The sequence below is a fragment of the Rousettus aegyptiacus genome, unplaced genomic scaffold, assembly GCF_014176215.1.
Source record: "Rousettus aegyptiacus isolate mRouAeg1 unplaced genomic scaffold, mRouAeg1.p scaffold_m13_p_2, whole genome shotgun sequence".
Lineage (NCBI taxonomy): Eukaryota > Metazoa > Chordata > Mammalia > Chiroptera > Pteropodidae > Rousettus > Rousettus aegyptiacus.
In genome coordinates this window covers 87166108-87184182 of record NW_023416295.1, presented here as the reverse complement: position 1 = coordinate 87184182, position 18075 = coordinate 87166108, and the positions used below count along the sequence as shown (strand labels likewise).

Here is an 18075-nt window from a genome sequence, read left to right as displayed (position 1 = left end):
AACCATTTTTGCTTTCTTTTGATTAATTCTTGCATGATATATATTTTTTTCATTCTTTTTTTTCTTTTAACCTTTCTATATCATTATATTTGAAGGGAGTTTCTTATAAACAATAAATAGTATAGTTATTTTAAAAAATTCAGTGTGTCAATTTCTGTCTTTTACTTGGTATATTTATCATTTACATTTAAATTTAAAGTTATCAATGTGTTAGTGCTCAAATGCATGTGTAGTGTCTTTTTTTTTCTGTTTTCTGTTTTTCATTACGTATATCTAGTGTTTGAATGTGCATAGCTTTTGTCAGTGGTTTATTTAGGTATTATGTTACATACACACAGCATCACAATTTAGTGATATTTTGCCAATTTAGTGAAGTATAGAATCTGTATCTCTTTTATGTTTCTTTACATTTTTCGGTTTAATATATAATTATCTTACTTATTATTCCTCTCCATGTATTTATAATTATATTGGTGTTTTTCTTTCAGTTGTCAAATGTAATTTAGTAAACACAAGAGAAAGAAAGTATATTGTATCTACTCATACTTTTGTTTATTGTTCTTTCTTCTTTCCTTCCTAATTTTCTTACATACCTTCTTGTATTATTTCCTTTATGTTTAAAGAACTTCCTGTAGTCGTTCTTTTTAGGTGTGTATTGGTGACAAATTCTCTTATTTTTCCTTCATCTTATAATGTCTTGATAGCTTTTTATTCTTGAAAGATATGTCCTCTGAATATAAGATTCTGGGATGGCAGTTTTCCTTCAGCCCTTGAAAAATGTTGGGCCATTTTTTCCAGTCTCAGTGGTTTCTAGGGACAAATCCACTGCTACTTAAAAATATTTCCAATATAGATAAAATGTTATTTCTCTTACTGCTTTTAAGATCTTGTCTTTGTCTTTAGTATTCAGACATTTAACTATATGGTTCGCATTTCCTTGGGTTTATCCTGTTTGAGTTTCAATTAGTTTTTTCGAATCTGTGTGCTTATTTCTTTCACCAAAATTGAGGATTCAGCCATGTAATTGAGCATTTTTTAGACCTTCACTCTTTCTCATTTTCTTTCTGAATTCCACAGATAAGATCCACTTTTTTTCTGCTTTGTCTATTTTGTCTGTTTTTTTTTAAAATTGGGTAATTTCTATTTTAGTTTCAAGTACATTAAATTTTGTCTTATTCCCTTCATTCTGTTACTATATCGTCATTCTTTTTTAAGTCTGGTGGTGTATTTTTCAGTTCTAAAAAATAATTTGGTTCTCTTTTACATCTTCTATTTCTTTGCTTTAACTTTCTGTTTTTTATTGAGACTTTCGGTTTTCTCGTCTCAGATGTATACTTACTCCTTGAAGGTGTTTTGTTATAGTGGATACTTAAAAATATCTGTCAGCTTATTCTAACATCCGTTTCATCTCAGTGTTGGCATTGATTGATTGTCCCTTTTTATTCAACTTGAAATATTCCCGTTTCTTAGTATAAGAGGACTTTTTATTTTTTTTTTAATTGTAACCTGGACATTTTAGGTATCATGTTATAATGAATCTTATTTAAACCTTGTGTTTTACCTGTCTTGTTCTGACATTGTTCCAATAGGGGAAAAGGAATATTTGCCTAAAAGGAATATTGCTAGATGGGTTAGAATCCAGGTTTCTCATTCGGCTTCCATTGGTATGCAAGAGTAGAGAGTTTCTCTTTACTATTAGGTATAAATGGATTCCCACTAGTTCTTTATAATTCCTCCTTTGCTGGGACAGGTAAGAAGGCCTCATTCCTGCTCCCTATGTGACCTCCACTGACATCAGTGTTTGTGTTGTGGTACCCTCATTACCTATGGACTGCAGTAAAAGTTATGACTCTCCACTAAGTCATCTCTGATGCCATACCATCAGAATGTCTGTGGGGTTCCTCATTAATATTGAGTAGGGGTAGAAATTGAGGCTCTACTAGACATGCAGTCACCACTGATACTACAGGGAGTGACTTCCTACTTTCTGACAAGAATTGAAGTCCAGAATCCCTACTTAGTCCTCTCTGCCACCATCCTGACTAACAGGGCCTAGGCATCTAGTTATAGCATTGGTGGATAGCAGGGGGACCATAGTTCCATAGTTTTTTCTACTAATGCTTTGCTGGAATGGAGTAGTTATTATCTAAAGATATTCTGACTTACTAAGCTGCTCCTTTCCTAGTCTTCTGATTAGAGACAGCAAGATTCTAAAGGGGAATTTCTTCTTTGTCCGCATCATTTGATCTCTTTGAGTTGTTGGCTTCTTCAGCAACAAATCTAGAATATATAAGGCAAAAAGAAAATCTAGGGAACTCACCACTGTTGTTCCATAGATCTCAAAATCCTTATATATGCTCGCTTTCTTCTCTCCATCATTTGGAATCTTCTTAGGTTTGTTTTGTACATACTGTCCAGGGTTTTTTAGTTGTACTTAGTGGTATAAATAAGGAAACCCACACCGCATCATCTCTCCAGAAGCAGAAGTCCCTTAAACTGACATTCTTTTACAACTCTGACAGAAGTAGCTCCCGCCCCAACCCTACCCCCAACCCCCATCAATGACAAACAAAACCTGATTCTCTTTGCAATCTGGTCATTGGACTAAATGGACAATCTATACAATTTGAATGGTTTTGATGTTCATATTCCCCTGAAACATATAAGCTATAATGGCTATTTTATATTTTATGAATATTTTAACATCTTTTTAAAGTGGCCTTTGGATTCCAAGTTGTTAGGCAGGCTTGCTTGAGGGAAATTAGGCTTGGGTTAAAGGTTATCATAATTTTAAAAGTTGTATGCTGTCTAATTCTTAGTTCTGAAGAGTGACAGTGGTGCTAAGAAGAGGTTAATCCCCTGACTCTGGTTCTAGGACATCTAGTGATGTTACATAACAATTCCTTGGCTCATGACAATTATCCTGCCCAAGAGTGCTTAGGTAGTTCATTTCCTAATTAAACTAAAGACTAGCTTGCTGCTGACATTTTTCTTGAGTCTAAGTCAGAAAATTTGAGCCACGTAAAGCATACCTATGCCTATCCCTCCTCCAATATTAATTCCAAGAAATATTTTACAATATACCAGTTTAATTGAGCTTAATCTGCTGACACAATGGGATCATACACTATTAGGAGTTTAGCTTAGACTAATGTTATGACCATCAACACATCTGAAAAGCAGAGCAGCATGACCTGCTATTGTGCTAAGAGGTGACATAGCAAGTTGAAAAACAAGGAGCCTAGTAAACATCACTCACTACCATTGTTCATAAACAGAAAGTGTAGGAGCCTAAGCATTAAATGTAAATAAGATTCTTATGGTAACATTCATAAAGGAAGTCTCCATACATATCATGTGTTAGAAAATATATTTAATAATGAAATATATTAAATAAGTCACTGAGTACACAGAGCAGAAAAGGAGAAATAAAGGAGAACATGAAGAAAAAAACATAAATTTCTAAATATTGTCAGTCTCATTATCTCCTTTTCTGAGAGAATCGTTGAGTAAAACTGTAATAAATGATATGTTGATTTTAAACTACTACAGCACTTGCTAAGTTTTCTAAAACTTTGTTAGCGTACTTTATCCCTCAGAGTGTAATTGGCGGTATTATAGATATGAAGCATGAAGAATTCATTTAGCATAATGTATTTTGGAAAAAATCCCCCCCAAAATTGTTTTACTTTGCAAGTAAAAAATTTTTAGTTTTAACCTTTATAATTTAATGGGGGAAAAAAACACATTATTTTTCTTTCAACTTGCTTTCATCACCTTAAGTGAGAATTCATATCATTATATACACATACAAGCACGTGCATGCACACACACACACCCCTAGTCCGTTTTTTTTCCCCTTTAGAATTCCATGTGGAAAGAAATGGTTTGCACTTTTAATTACAAATACAACGTCTTTTATTCCCCAAAGACAAAATTAGCTTTGCACCAAGCCATTAAGTCACTGCTGTGCTAAGTAATGAGAGGGATGGTGCTTTGGTCCTTTTCTGGTGTTCACAGATTCTCTCACAGTTATTGAGTCCTGGGAATTTAAGGTCTAGCAGGAGACTCAAGGAATCGACAAATCGGGCAGTGAGTATATGATAATGTCCATAAATTATAAGATATGATTTGAAGCTCAAGGGAACACCAGCCTTGGCTTCATCTAGCACAAACCTCTCCAGCAGGCTTCATTCAGTAAGCATCCCCATTGCCATTTGTCATTCCTTTCTTGTGGGACCTGCCGATTCCCTGAATATTTAGCAGCTATTCCATGGGGGATAATTTGATGTAATCTTTAGAGCTTGATTTGTCTACAAGATGATCCTCCACTTCCCATAATGCAACAAAACTAAGAGCTTAAAATAGGCATAAAAATACTTTACTATTCTTTCTCAAATCTTTCATCCTATGTTAATCTACCACCTTACAATAAACACTCAGAAAGTGAATGGCCCATTGAAGTGTGTGTAAAGTGACTGTAATGTAGATCATTATATAAATAACAAGAATATTATATTGCCCTGCTAGTTTCCTGAAAATGATTAATTTCATATCTTCCACTACATAAAAAATGATGTTTTCTTTGAGTTCCCCTCTCTCAGAAGCAAGGGAGGTAATATGATTGTTTGCAATTGACTCAGGTTTCACTCACTTACTTCATTGTAGTTCTTAAACATTTTTTTTTAATTTGAAAGAATTGCAAAGTATAAATGCTCATGTTAATTTACTTTGTCTTCAATAGAAAGGGAGAAAAAAGAAAATGGTTAATATAAGGACTGTAGTTACAGAATTGACTTGGAACTAATTGACCATGTCAAATTCACTTCTGTGTCTTTGTTTCTAAATAATTGAAATCAAAGAATTGGATGGGCAATGGCCAATGCTAAGCATCTATAATGATACCCCCATCCTCATGGTTGAAATTACTAAACAGTCCTAAAATATGTTTCCACTTAGCCTAGAGGGAAACCTCACAGTCTTCTCAACTCAGTGTTCCTGAAAGCACAGAAAATTTCTTAGTCCCCAGTTCACATTCCTCAGCTTTGGAGCCTTGAACAAGTTACCAAACGTCAGAACTCTCATATATAAAATGGGACAATTTTATTGTAAATATTAAATAACTAAAATGATATTAAATCACATCAAATATGTAAAATGAGGACAATTATAATACCAATCTCAAAGTGTTATTATGAAGATTAAATATGTATGTTGCACAATGCAAAGTCCATAGTAAGCGTTCACTAAGTTGGAGCTACTTTTAAGTAAAATATATACCCATTCATTTGACTGAAGTTGGTATGTAAAACCGATATTTATTTGTTGTCTTAGGTAGATAATTAATGAATTACATATAGCGTTTGCAATCTACGATCCCAACAAATATTAAAAGTAGAGTTGAGATAGCTCATGTTCTACTTCTGAGTCTGAAAATTAGTTTATATCCAAATTTTATAAACCATGAAGTGAGTTTTGGTAAATATATTACAAACACCTATCTTACCCATTTGAAGAAATGTGATGACCAGTTCTAGTCCAGATTTGGTTAAATGATGGACTCTTTTAAAATAAAGCAGTTAGAAAAACTGTCCCCCAATAGACTTGGGTATAACAAGCTTTCTAAATAACAATAGGGAGGTTTGTGAAATTTATTATCTTTGGTCTCCATGTCTGCTGCCTTGCACCTCATTGGAGCATGGTTGTTTATTCCTTGCAGCTCTGAAGCCAGGAAAATGCACTCGGAGATAAGTATAAATCTGCGGATGAGATCACGCACACCCATGCATACACATACACATCTAGTCCAGCAACCTTTGTTTTACCTTCCTGTGACCCAGAAGTTCATGTAAATTGCTCAGGGAAAACTCCCTAGTATCTAATGAAGTCTGTAATCTCTTTAACTTGTCCTGAGCATCATATTTCATCTCTGTGAGTATGCTCTGTGATAAATTACTTTCTGTTAATGGAACAAGTCATTTAAAAAAGCAACTGGCATATCATGTCTTCTCTCTGAACACTCCTGCTGTCTTCCACTGTCATTTGACCAGTCTGACATTCACATTACCTGCTTCTATGTTGTGTGTTCCTCATACTCTGGACAAATTATTTTCCAAATATTAGCTTCCATAAAAGTGGCTCACTTTCTTTCTTTCTTTAAGAAAACTGAAATGGGCTTCAAGGTCATATGACTAATGACGTGACTTAAAATTAAAAAAAATAATAATAATAACAATAGAATGGTCATCCTCTCTAAAAATTAGTCTACCTTAAAACAGTGTTATGACTTTCTTTTTCAAGGTGATTGGTTTCATTAGCTCAACGATGAAATTATTTCTTGAAGTTATTAAAGAAAACTTTAGAATGTTTGATATATATTATATATATTTCTATATATTCTTGATGAACATTTGAGATATACAGAACAGAATACCCAACCAGAGAGAAAAACACTGTTCTCATCTGTATGTAGTGTATTTTTATATTTTTGAAATTATATTTTAAATTATATAAATATATTTTATATTATATAAAAATATAGCATAAACCATATTTCATTGACAATGTTCTATCCTGTTTTGTGTGATTGATATTTTTCTTCAAATATTTTTGGTCTTTAAATATTTTATTAAAATTATTCAATCTTTATAAGCTTCAAGATATGATTTAAACATTAAATAAGTTCACTATAGTTTATGATTCTATCAAGTTAAAATACAAGTTGTTTGAATTTTTACTGCTAAAAATAATAGTGAGATTACAAATATAAAGTAATATGGATTTTTGACTCAAATCATATTGTTTAAAGTCTGTACCAATTTCCATACCCACCCGCAGTATACAGGGGAATGTGACTACCTTGCCAGTTTCACCTCATGCTCTCCAGTCATTTGAATATTCAAATGTTTTTCAAAGGAGTGGGGCTAAATGGAAGTTGAAATCAATTCAGGTTCTTCTATGCAAAACTTTCAGCTAATTAGCTGAGCATATTCTTTTTATGTTTCCTCTCCCTCCCCATAATAATAGCAATGCTAACCCCTTTATTTCAAGATATCTTGTTTCAGAAAGCTGTCTTACAGACAATGTCACAAATCATGATGCTAATGCCAGAGGGCAGTGAATGCAGGAATGACAGATGGACCTGTGTTTGTATTAGTTCTTCTGTTCCTGAAACATCTGTGAGAGACAGACAGGGCAGACATTATTAACCATACTTTATACTAAAAGATACTTTATGCTCAGGAGTAAGAAAAGTCAATGATATATAGTCAATGACTGTGTCATTTACAGTCTTCTTCCTCTTTTTCTGAAAAGCACTATACCATCAGCTTTTATTCATTTTTATTATACATCTATTTCTCCTAAGGTCCTTAATGACTTTCCTATCAAAGTGAAGAAAAAAATACAAAGCTAGGCAGATCCAAGAATAGCATCATTTACCTGGAAATTGAAGACCAATGAAGTGTTTCAGAAATGGCCCCTATGTAATTTGCTAATTGTCAAATAAGTTTCTCTTGAGTGTCTCTTGCAATAGGGCAGAATCCTTGTCATTGGCAAGATAAAAAAAAAAAAAGTGGCAGCAAAAGGTGGAGTGTCTGGGAAAAGTCTAACCGGCTTAACATCTAGATGACTATGATCTTGGCAGGAGTTCCTCACTGGTCTTTTGACTCTCAGTGCGTCTAGTCTCTGGCATCAGGCTGCCAGATTCTTCTTCTGGGTTTAAGAAGGTGGATGAGAGTCCTGCATAGGGATTAAGTACTTCCTCAAAAACTCAGCCCTCTGACCAGTAGCTTTTATATTCTTACAAGGTGAAGGAAAATTTTTGTCCTTTACAATAAAATCTTCCAATATATAGAAGTTTATTTTCCACAGTTTCTCGCCAGTGCTTCTTCTTTCCTGGCCAGGTATAAACTATTCACTCTTTCTAAAATTTATTATATGTATATCCTCCTCTTAGCTTTTTCATTTTATGCTTTTTCTACATCAGCTAAACTGTTTTCTTCTTCACCTCTTTTCTGATACAACTCTAAACTTGTCATCCTTGTCCATGCTCATAAGTAGAGTTAATGCCCTGAACTAGAGTAAAACTCAAAATATGTAACTAATTCTCAGAGTTGGAGCAGGATCCTGGAGGCCTCAACCTATGTCAACCACAAAATCTTGAGTTGCTGCTTTGTGGGGAGGCTCAGGGATAACTGGAAGTCAGGCAGGCAAACCTAGGTTTTAGGGAGATATGTAACTGGGAAGTTTCAAAAAATGGAATGATGATCAGAGTGTACTACTATGAACTTTCCACATTTCTACCTTGACTATATCAACTCCAGTAGACTGTCTGTACTTTCTTGGATCAACGTACTAAGAAGAACCATGGGGCTAGGTCCAGTCTGAATAGAAGAAAGAACTATGATCCATAGGCAGAATCTGCCATGGGTTTGGGAAAGCACTTGTGTCCAATCTACTAGGTCTGCTGGCCCTGGCTAATGCATTTAAGGGCTTAACTTCTCTTCGGAATCTCTCTCAAACTTTCAAGTTCGCTATGATTTCCTTGCTTTGAAATTCACGTTTACACAATGTGATGCAACATAGCATTGATAAATCATCATTATTGTCATCAAAATATAGTTCTTCAGTATCTATTATGTTTATAGCTAATGATCCTTACCTCTGATGGGTGGGAAACTTTAAAGTTCTCTATGCTCTGGCATCCACACACAGGGCACGGGTTCACCATTTCAGAACTCAGAATTTAAAGTTGATCCTCTTACCTTGGCCATCTCCTCACACATGCTTTCTGCTCTCCTGGCCACCATTTTGATGGCCACTGCTTTTCTTCTCATCTAATTCGCCTTTATGTATTTTTTATTTGATAACCACCTTGATTTCTTTTGATGACTCTGATTTTCCATTTGGTGTTCCAGTTTTTTGTTTTCTTGCTCTTACTGTACCCCCTGCCCTCCAGCCTGCAAGGCTAACAGTGCTTCTGACTGCCACAAACCAGTCACTACTCACTATTGGCAAGACTTAAAGATAGTTTACAGGACTGAAGTAGGAAGAATCAAAGGGCTGGTAGTCACTAAAGGATTTATAAAAATGTAGAAACTTGACATCTGTGTTGAAAAAAGACATCCCTTATAATTTCAAGGTGATAGAAAGACAGTCCAAGCAGGGGAATGGTCCATACAAAAACTCAAAGTGGGAACATAAGTATTTCTGAGAAAAAAAATATGTTTTATTCTAGTCTAGTTCTTTGAAAGTATCTTTCCTATCACCCTAAATATTTGGTAAGTTTCACAAAAAAATAAACAGTCTGTGTCACTCATAGTGCTAAATATGTGACAGTCAGGAAATGTATAGGTGAAGGGACTATGTGTTGAGGAAACCGATGTGATTAAATCCCGGTACTACTACATAATAGCCATAGAATCTGGACAGTTATTTAACCTCTTCATGCTTCAATGTCTTCATCTACAAAGTAGAACTAATAATACCTACTTCACATATTACATTCACTCCTGGGACATTATAGGCATTGAATCACAAATAGCTAATAATAATGTCAGAATTATTTTTATTGTTCCACTTTACTTGCCATTTCTTATTGTATATTTGCCACAAAGACTATAATCCTATGACTGTGTCTATCCTGCTCTATAGACCTGAAAATAGCCTTCTACAAGTACAACACTGAAGATTTTAGGTCAACAATTATTTATGTTAGGAAGCACACACCCCTATAAGAATATAATGGAAACTATGAACACATTTTATTTTGAATAACATATTGGAGGCAAGATGTCCTTGAAGCCTGTCCATGGACATCAGTCAAGAACTCCAGATTAAATTTTAAATTAAGAGAAAGCAGATGAAATCAAACCTTTTCTCTTTATAAAGTTCTAATAATCTTATATAAGTGTTCTTTGTTGAATCAGGAGGACTCTGAGGAAGTAAAAAAACTGCCACTGGATCCGTTCCATGTGAGAGAGCTAGGCTGGCTTCTTAGAAATGTTTCATCTTTTGTCACAAAATTTAGACAACTCTATCTGCTAAGGTCCTTATTATTTGAAAAGGGAACAGTTCATACACACACACACACACACACACACACACATATGTGTGTGTGTATATATATATGCATGTGTGTGTATATGTTATATATAAAATGTTAGCTAATAGATGGTTAACTATTAAAATCTATAGAAGAGAACTGTGAAATGTCCAGAAATAGCAAATGCAGAACATCAGATACTTTCGCTCAGTTGAGAGAGCATGGACAGTGAAGGAACTAGGGATTAGAAGAGATCCCCCCTCCCACTTCCCAGGATGAGATTCATACCTCTTCAAAAAGGCTCTGGTTACCAAGGGAACATACAGCTTGCAGATAGCAGTGATGCTTGCCAGAGAGTGTAGGTCCCAGCTGCCTGTGGAAGCTCACCATGGAGAGAGTGTGGACTACATGTACAGCTGGAACTCAACTGTGCAGAGCCACTGGGCTCACCACTGGCCCAAAATAATGGAGGACAGGAACCCAGTAGAGAAATGTCTTCAAATACTACACCCTGTGCCCCCAACAATGGTGTCTCTAGTGCCCTCTACTATCAAAGATTAACATTTGACCAGCTGACAGAAGAGAAATGTTTATAGGGTTCAATTCCAATATCAACAACACGGTAAAAAAGGGTGGCTTTGGAGCTGAGACTCAGAAATGGATAACTGGTACAACCTCTACTCTCTTTTATTCTTTTTAAAATTTAAGTTAAAAATTAGAGGTCCTGGACATCTGCAAGAAGAGGTTGGGAAGACAAAGGGAGGCACATATCATAATGTCATATCATAATTATAATGTCATCTGAGCATAGACTTAGACAATAATAGGATATCTCACAAATGTATGAAATATAAAATCTCAAATATAGATCTGGACTCTTGTGAGTCATAACATATCAATTATTTAGCTTCGCCATTACACAGTTGCCTAATAAAAATAGTTATGTTACAAATACTTCCTTTTATTGGTCCATGTAATACATTACATTAGAAAAATTTTCTCGTACTTAAAAGGTTAGGGCCTCTGTAGTTAGACTTGCACTGGGAGTGTTGAAACAATTTACCGCTCTACATAAATTGTGTGAAATATGCACATGCATATGGTACAGGTCTCACAAAATTTCTCAATTTCACCTAAAGGTTTTCTTATGCAGCTTACTCTTCTTTAAAGTCATTTTGTTTTCCCACGATTTTTTTTTAATATCATTTCTAATACCTCAGTTCAGCTCATCAGTCTATTTCTATCATCCTTCGGGGTTACCCATTCTCCCCCATGGTGACCAGTTATCACTTCGATTTCCTCCCTGATATTGTGACAAGGTCCAAAATTTGCCTTACCCCAGCTGAGAAAGTAAACTCTTTCAAGGACAGTCATACGTGTCCTTATTTCATCAATACAATCCAAACTAAATAAACATCTTAACTTTAAACAAAAATAATTTTAAAATAAAAATTAAAGGATTGACTATGAATAAGGTTAACTGGAGATATTTAGCCTCCATTAGTCACATTTGATGTATCTGGTAGAAGTCGCATGTTTGAACAGATTTGGGGGTGATGGCATGTCCTAAAACCCACCATTCATTTCAGTTATACGTGCCACATGGTGAAAGCTTGTAAGCACAATGCATTTATGAAGAGCAGTGCAAGGACCACAGCTGAGGGTCAGATCCTGAGGATGGAACACTAAATGCCAGCTTTCTAAGATAAATGGAAGCTCAGGCAGCTGTAGAAGACATCCTTAGTTTTCTGGGCAGGATTTGGTGAATGTTCTTTACACCATGTGCATGGAAAAATATAATACTCAATACTGAAGAAATATCAAAAACCTATTCCACATGCTTCCAGTAAACTAGACAGCATGGGAATTTACCAGACTTTTAATTCAGTGTGATGGCCACCAAAAACTAGCAAGATAATCTAAGCACCTTTTATTCGTTTTTTTAACCTATAAAATTAAGTTTGTATAACCGGGGTTTGGCAATCAATAGTGTCATGTCAAATCTCGGTGGCTTGTGACAGAGATAACCCTGCAACCCTCACACTACAGGCTGCAGTGGCCACATGTTTTATGAGTCGTGAGATTAGTGCTGACACTGTTCTTGGAAAGCACAAGAACGTCAGCCCTCTCAACAGAATAACTAAATAACAGATATGAACCAATAAGTATCTTGAAAATAATATTTAATTCTCATTTTCATTAAAAAGTAATGTTTACAGATTATAGAAAATATAGAAAGCACAGAAAAATAGGAAGAAAAAAAATTGCCTGCATTTTCAACAAGGCAACCACAATATTACAAAAAGGCATTCAAATCTGTCCTATTTCTTTTTTTATTTTTATCCATAATCTCTGTAATAAAAATAATAATTTATTAAGCATTTACTATATGTCAGTTACTCTGTCAACTGATTTTCACATTTATCTGTTTTAATCATTGAAATAATCCTATGAAGTGAATAACACTTTGTGGTTTTATTTTGCAGTTATAATGAATAAGTCAATGTTGAAGTAACTTGTCCAAGATACATAACTAGTAAATGACAGAACCTGGTCTCTGTCCCTGGTCTTTCTGATGCCAAGTTCATGCTTCATTGCTGTGATATCCTCTATGCACATTTCCTATCCTGCTCTAATCACTGAGTTTCTAAATTTTAACTAGAATAAAGTTACCTTATGAAAATGGTGATCAGCACATGTCATATAAGTGAATACATTTTTCATAAGAGAGAAGGGCATAATTCGAATTCCCAGGATAGAAGCTAGTGCACTACAGACAGTAAGTACTTAGTAAATATTTTTTTAAGCTTCTGCTGTGATGATTGTACCAAGACAAACTTGTAGGATCTGATGAACAGTGAGGAAGAATGTGTTCCATTTAACATCTTCTGGTACATCTTCTAATGGAAGATCAATCCTCTTCCTATCAAGTGATCTTCACATAAAATTAAGAGTTCCTTAGCACCATCTGACTCTTAGCTGCCTCGAGATAGATAATTAGAAGACAATCTTTGTGATGCCTCCCTTTACTAATGATTTCTATTCCCCTGATTCAGCAAAATTGGCCTAATGAGAAAGAGAATTATGTGGTCAAGAGATGTGGCTTCTCCATCCAATTGAGTCAGTAGGTGGTAGGTTAAATGTCACAATTAACTTATTCTTTCTGGTGCCATCTGTGACTGAGAAACACTTCTAGATTGTTTATAAATTATCTTTCAACTCAAAGATTTCTTTAAAAGTAATTAATTAAGTCCTACCATTGTGTTAGTTTTGAAGGACTGCCACAACAAAATACCATACATTGAATGTCCTGACTTACCCGGGAATCATTCTCTCACATACTGGAGGTTGGAAGTCCACAATCAAGATATTGGCAGGTTTGGTGTCTCCAAAGTTTTCTCTTTGACTTGCAGATGACCACCTTCTGGCCATGTCCTCAGATATAAAGGTCTTTCCTTTATATGTTCATATAGTTGATGTCTTTATGTGTGTCCAAATTTCCTCTTGTTACCTGGACACCAGTCAGATTGGTTTAGGGCCCACTCTAATGGCCTCATTTTTATCTTAATCACATTTTCAATGTCCCTATGTCCAAATACAGTCCCATTCTTAAATACTAAGGGGGTAAGTGTTTCAACATGTAAATTCTGGGGAAATATAATTTAGCCCATAAAGCTCACTTATGGTTTTATTATCTGGAGGACACTTAAAGTGTTTGTATCACCTATCTATCATGGAGATGTGAAAATAATTTTCCTTCAACTTTTTAAAGATTTTTTTCCTGCATGGACTAATTAAGTTAACACGAGATTATATTAATGGGAGAAAAAGTCCAAAATTTATTACAGATGCATATGAAGAGGTGTCATAGAATATGAGACACCAGAACATGAACACATTGGGCAGTGGAGGCTTATATGCCATTTTGTACTGAAGAGAAGGAGGCAGAAGTAGGGATTTCAAAGGGAAAGCAGGTAATTTACAGGTAGATGAGAAAGAGCAAACATATGCTAAACACATTCTTTCTGGTCAACCCAGAAACAATAAGACACTGAGGGGAGTCCATCAAACAGACTGCTAGATTTCTCCAGGTCTGCCACACTTAATTCATATATGATAAAGTGAATAAGCTAAGATTCCCTTCCTGAAGCAGGTTTTTCTATCTGAATTCCTTTATGCAGGCAAAAGGAGAAGATCAAAGATTTTTTCTTGAGTCTTGTTTTTTAATAATCAGCTTAAATTAATATCTCAAAAAGTGTATTTTGGGTGGCAAACTCTGTTCCTCCCATCTTGCTTCTGAAAATTTGAATAAGAACTTTTGCAATCCAGCAGCTAAATTGGTAGATTGCTCCAAATTTCATTAACCCAATTGCTCAGTCCTGAAGATGAATCTAGAAACCACTGTATCTCATTTCGGAAGGGAATGATGTAAATGGTTTCCCAAATTAGGCCTATATTGTGGAAGTAAGCAATCAGGTAGTTAATAAGAGGCATTCTTATGGGGGAAAAAAAATGAAAAAAAAAAAGGTGAATGATTAGAGTAAAATCTGACGGATTTTTCTGGTTCACAGTTTCAATGTCTCTGGTAATGTCATTGGGTGTTTTGACAAACTTTTTTCATTGTTGTTTACATTGAAAAAGACCTGAAGCTTGTCTAAACATGAGCTATTGTCATCATTTCTCTGAAGTTCACAGGGCTCAGGAAAAAGGGCAGTTTTAGTTCTATGATTCTTTGTTAAAGAATGGGAGAAAATTGAAAATGTTGATTTTGAAACTTGAAACTATTTGCGAAAACTAGAAGTATTCAGGATACAGTCAAATTTAGTTAAGTAACAAAAACTTAAAGAAGTTAATAGGACTAGAATTTAATTTTTAAAGTGTGTATTATAGTTTATACTGAACATTTTTTTCTCTAAAATTACCCTCATTTTTTTTAAAAAAGCACAGATAGCCAAATTAATTTTCTAATAGGTGTAGTTTTAATAAATTTACTTTGTTTATTTGTATAAATACAAGAGTAGCAATTGATCAATTTGCTATTTTTAGCTAATTTCATCTGATTTGCTAGAATTTTTTATAAGGGATCTCCAGATTTAATTTTACAAAACCTCTTGAGACTAAAAGTCCAAAGCAGTTTCTTTAGAATCAATCCCTCTCTTCTCAAGTTCCCTAAAATATTCTGAGCTTCCTGCACCTGCCAGAAATTAACCTCCTTTACTAGCCTGGTAAGGCTGCTGGGAATCCTGTTATTAAGCAAGGTACTAGGTTGTTTTTCCAAGAGTTTCGTTGACTTTCATAAGTAAATCAAGTTTCTTCAGGCTGTCTGATCATACCTGAGTCTATGATTGCCTCTCTCAAACATGATATTCCAGTCAAAGCCTTGCTAGTATAACCAATTTACAATTATATCTTATTGCAAAGAGAACAGATTCTTACTGAACTTATACAAATGACCAGATTACTATGAAAATAATACTCACTGAATTTTTATATTAGGGAGGAATTAAGTGGGGAGATAAGAATAAATGTTTCAATTCTACTTTCAAAGGTATAATTTACCTAATTTCTCTAAGTCATATGTAGTTTAAGAGAAACAAATTTCCTTGTATCTGGGAAATAAAATATTTTTAAAAAATGAGTAATATTTTAAACAAAAAAATCATAAAAATTATAATCATCCTCATCAGTTTATTTAGTTTCATGTAATTAATTCTTCTTTTTATCTTCCTCTTTTGTTAGTTGTTTTATGAATCTAGTTTTTCTTTAGTGTTTTACAAATCATTCAGTTTAAAGGTACGATCTGAAAGTATATCAGAAACCTGTGTTTTAGAATAAGTCAGAGTCTTCTCAACAGCTCTTTCCAAAGATGAAACCTATTTGCAAAAGCACTAGAGCAAAACAAGAACTATCTATTGTTAAGGGTGGAAAATTTTCAAAGGGCCAACTTCTACTTCTGTAATCTGCTTGCTCGTTTGTTGTTAACCAGGGTGCGGTAATCTGCTCAAAGATATACTAATGGCTACTGTTAACCAGGGTGTGGTCCTAGGAGATGTCTTGTGCAAAGATAGACTAATGGCCAACTTCTGCTTCTGTAAACCTGCTTGCTTATTTGATATGGTTTTAGGCTTTATAAGTTGCCTCCTCTGGAAGCTCCGGACTGATCTCCTCTAACCCTGCCTGGTAGAGAGTCAGTTGCAGGCTGGCTAATAAAGGCTCACACTTCATCTCAATTGGCTCCATGGGTCTTACATTTGAGCGAACCACAACATCTATAAATAACAAAAAGCTTAAAATGACATGGTTAAAGATATGTTTACAATGCAATTGACCAATAAATTGTCTTTTCTCTATAACATACATTTTATGATAACTAGAATTGCAATTGAAAACATTATATATGAACATATCAGAAGTTTTGCAACATGTATTAATATTTACTCATATAAAATACCCTAGAAGTTTTTCATTATTTATTTTACAAGGCTTTACATGCAATTTAATGTTGTGAATATGCTTAATTAATTTAATATTTATCTTTTATAAGAAGAGAGAACAAATCTTGTGAGGTATTTCAGGTCAAGAAAAGACTCTTTAAAATTTGAATATTGAGAAGTTTGTCAAACATATCAAAAAGTTTAGACATTTGACTAAAAAGATCACAGATTGTCATGAAAAAATACTTGATTATCTACTTAGCCAAAGTGCCAATATATTTTTTCAAAGACGAATAAAAGGTATATAATTGTTAACAGAATTTTAGTTCTTACCATTGAGAAGATTCAGTTTTCCTAAGTATTCAAGGACCAATAAAGACAACCTAAAACACAGAAAATTATTTCAATAGAATGCATATTCTTTGCTTTTTAGACAGAACACTTTTCATAATTTTATTAGGAACATATCAATCAGTACAGGGAAACTTTTTCCTTTTAACAGAAAAGGAGAGAAACAAACTAATTTTGCATCACCTTACTTTTGATACTTAAATTCACTTAATTAAATTTATTCCTATCTTATTCATCTTGACCACCCATAAAATTTTCTTTCTTAAGATTCCATTTCATAAACTTTCTACAACTTTTCTTATAATTCTCTCAAAAATGCATTTTCATACCTTATACATTCTTTTCCCCAAAACTTTTTAATTTCCTCTCATATTAATTAGAATCTTAACCCTTAGAAACCTTAATTTCTAATGAAAATTGAAAAGTAAGCAATTATCTTTCTTTAGAGAGGCAAATTTACAAATACATTTCATAACCTCTAGAAAAATAGATTCTTTAACTGGCAAATATATTTCATATTTTTAAGAAACATTTGCTTTCTCAATAAAGCATAAGACACGTTAATTCAGTCCCCTCACTATAAAACCCTCCTTTTCTCCAAACAAAACCAAAACAAAGGGACAGACAGCCCCATGAAATATTTAGGAACCCTGATCCTTCTACTGTTTTGCTTAACCTTTCTTACTTTGTTGCTTCCACCCTGATGGCACCATAGACTCTGGTGTCATATCTATATGCAAAGCAGTAAAAGAGGAAAAAGGGAAGGCAAAAGGTGTGTCACTGCCAGCTGAGATGACTTTCTTCAAGGAGCCTTCCAGGAAGTTCCACCTAATGTTTCTTCCATGCCATAGCTCTCAGGCCAGAGTTAGTCATCTGGTCACACATGTGCTCAGGAGAAGTGGGAAAATGTGGTTACCCAGTTGAGCATATCAGCCTCAAATAAACTTGAGTTCCTCTACCAGAAAAGGCAACGAGATTTGACTTGGAGTAGGTAAATAGGGCTCTTTGCCAAATCTCTTTGAATATAAACATCAGTGTATGTGAGTTCTCATGTAAGAAGTGATAGAGTTTCTACTTCAGTGTCAAAGTGGGAAAACCCAATTCTACCAGCACTATTATAACAATGCTCTAGATTTTTGTTGTTCTATATGGTAGCCACAAGCCAAACGTGGGTGGCTATTAAGCATTTGAAATGTGGCTAGATCAAATTGACATGTGTTGAAAAGATAAAAAAAAAAAAATTCA

General features: G+C 34.3%; 1 protein-coding gene across 3 annotated transcripts in view; it reads left to right on the top strand.

Annotated features, from left to right (window-relative positions):
- Nucleotides 1–18075, top strand: part of CNTNAP5 (contactin associated protein family member 5) — a 723905-nt gene that overhangs the window by 368793 nt on the left and 337037 nt on the right. The gene's annotated exons all lie outside the window — the stretch shown is intronic.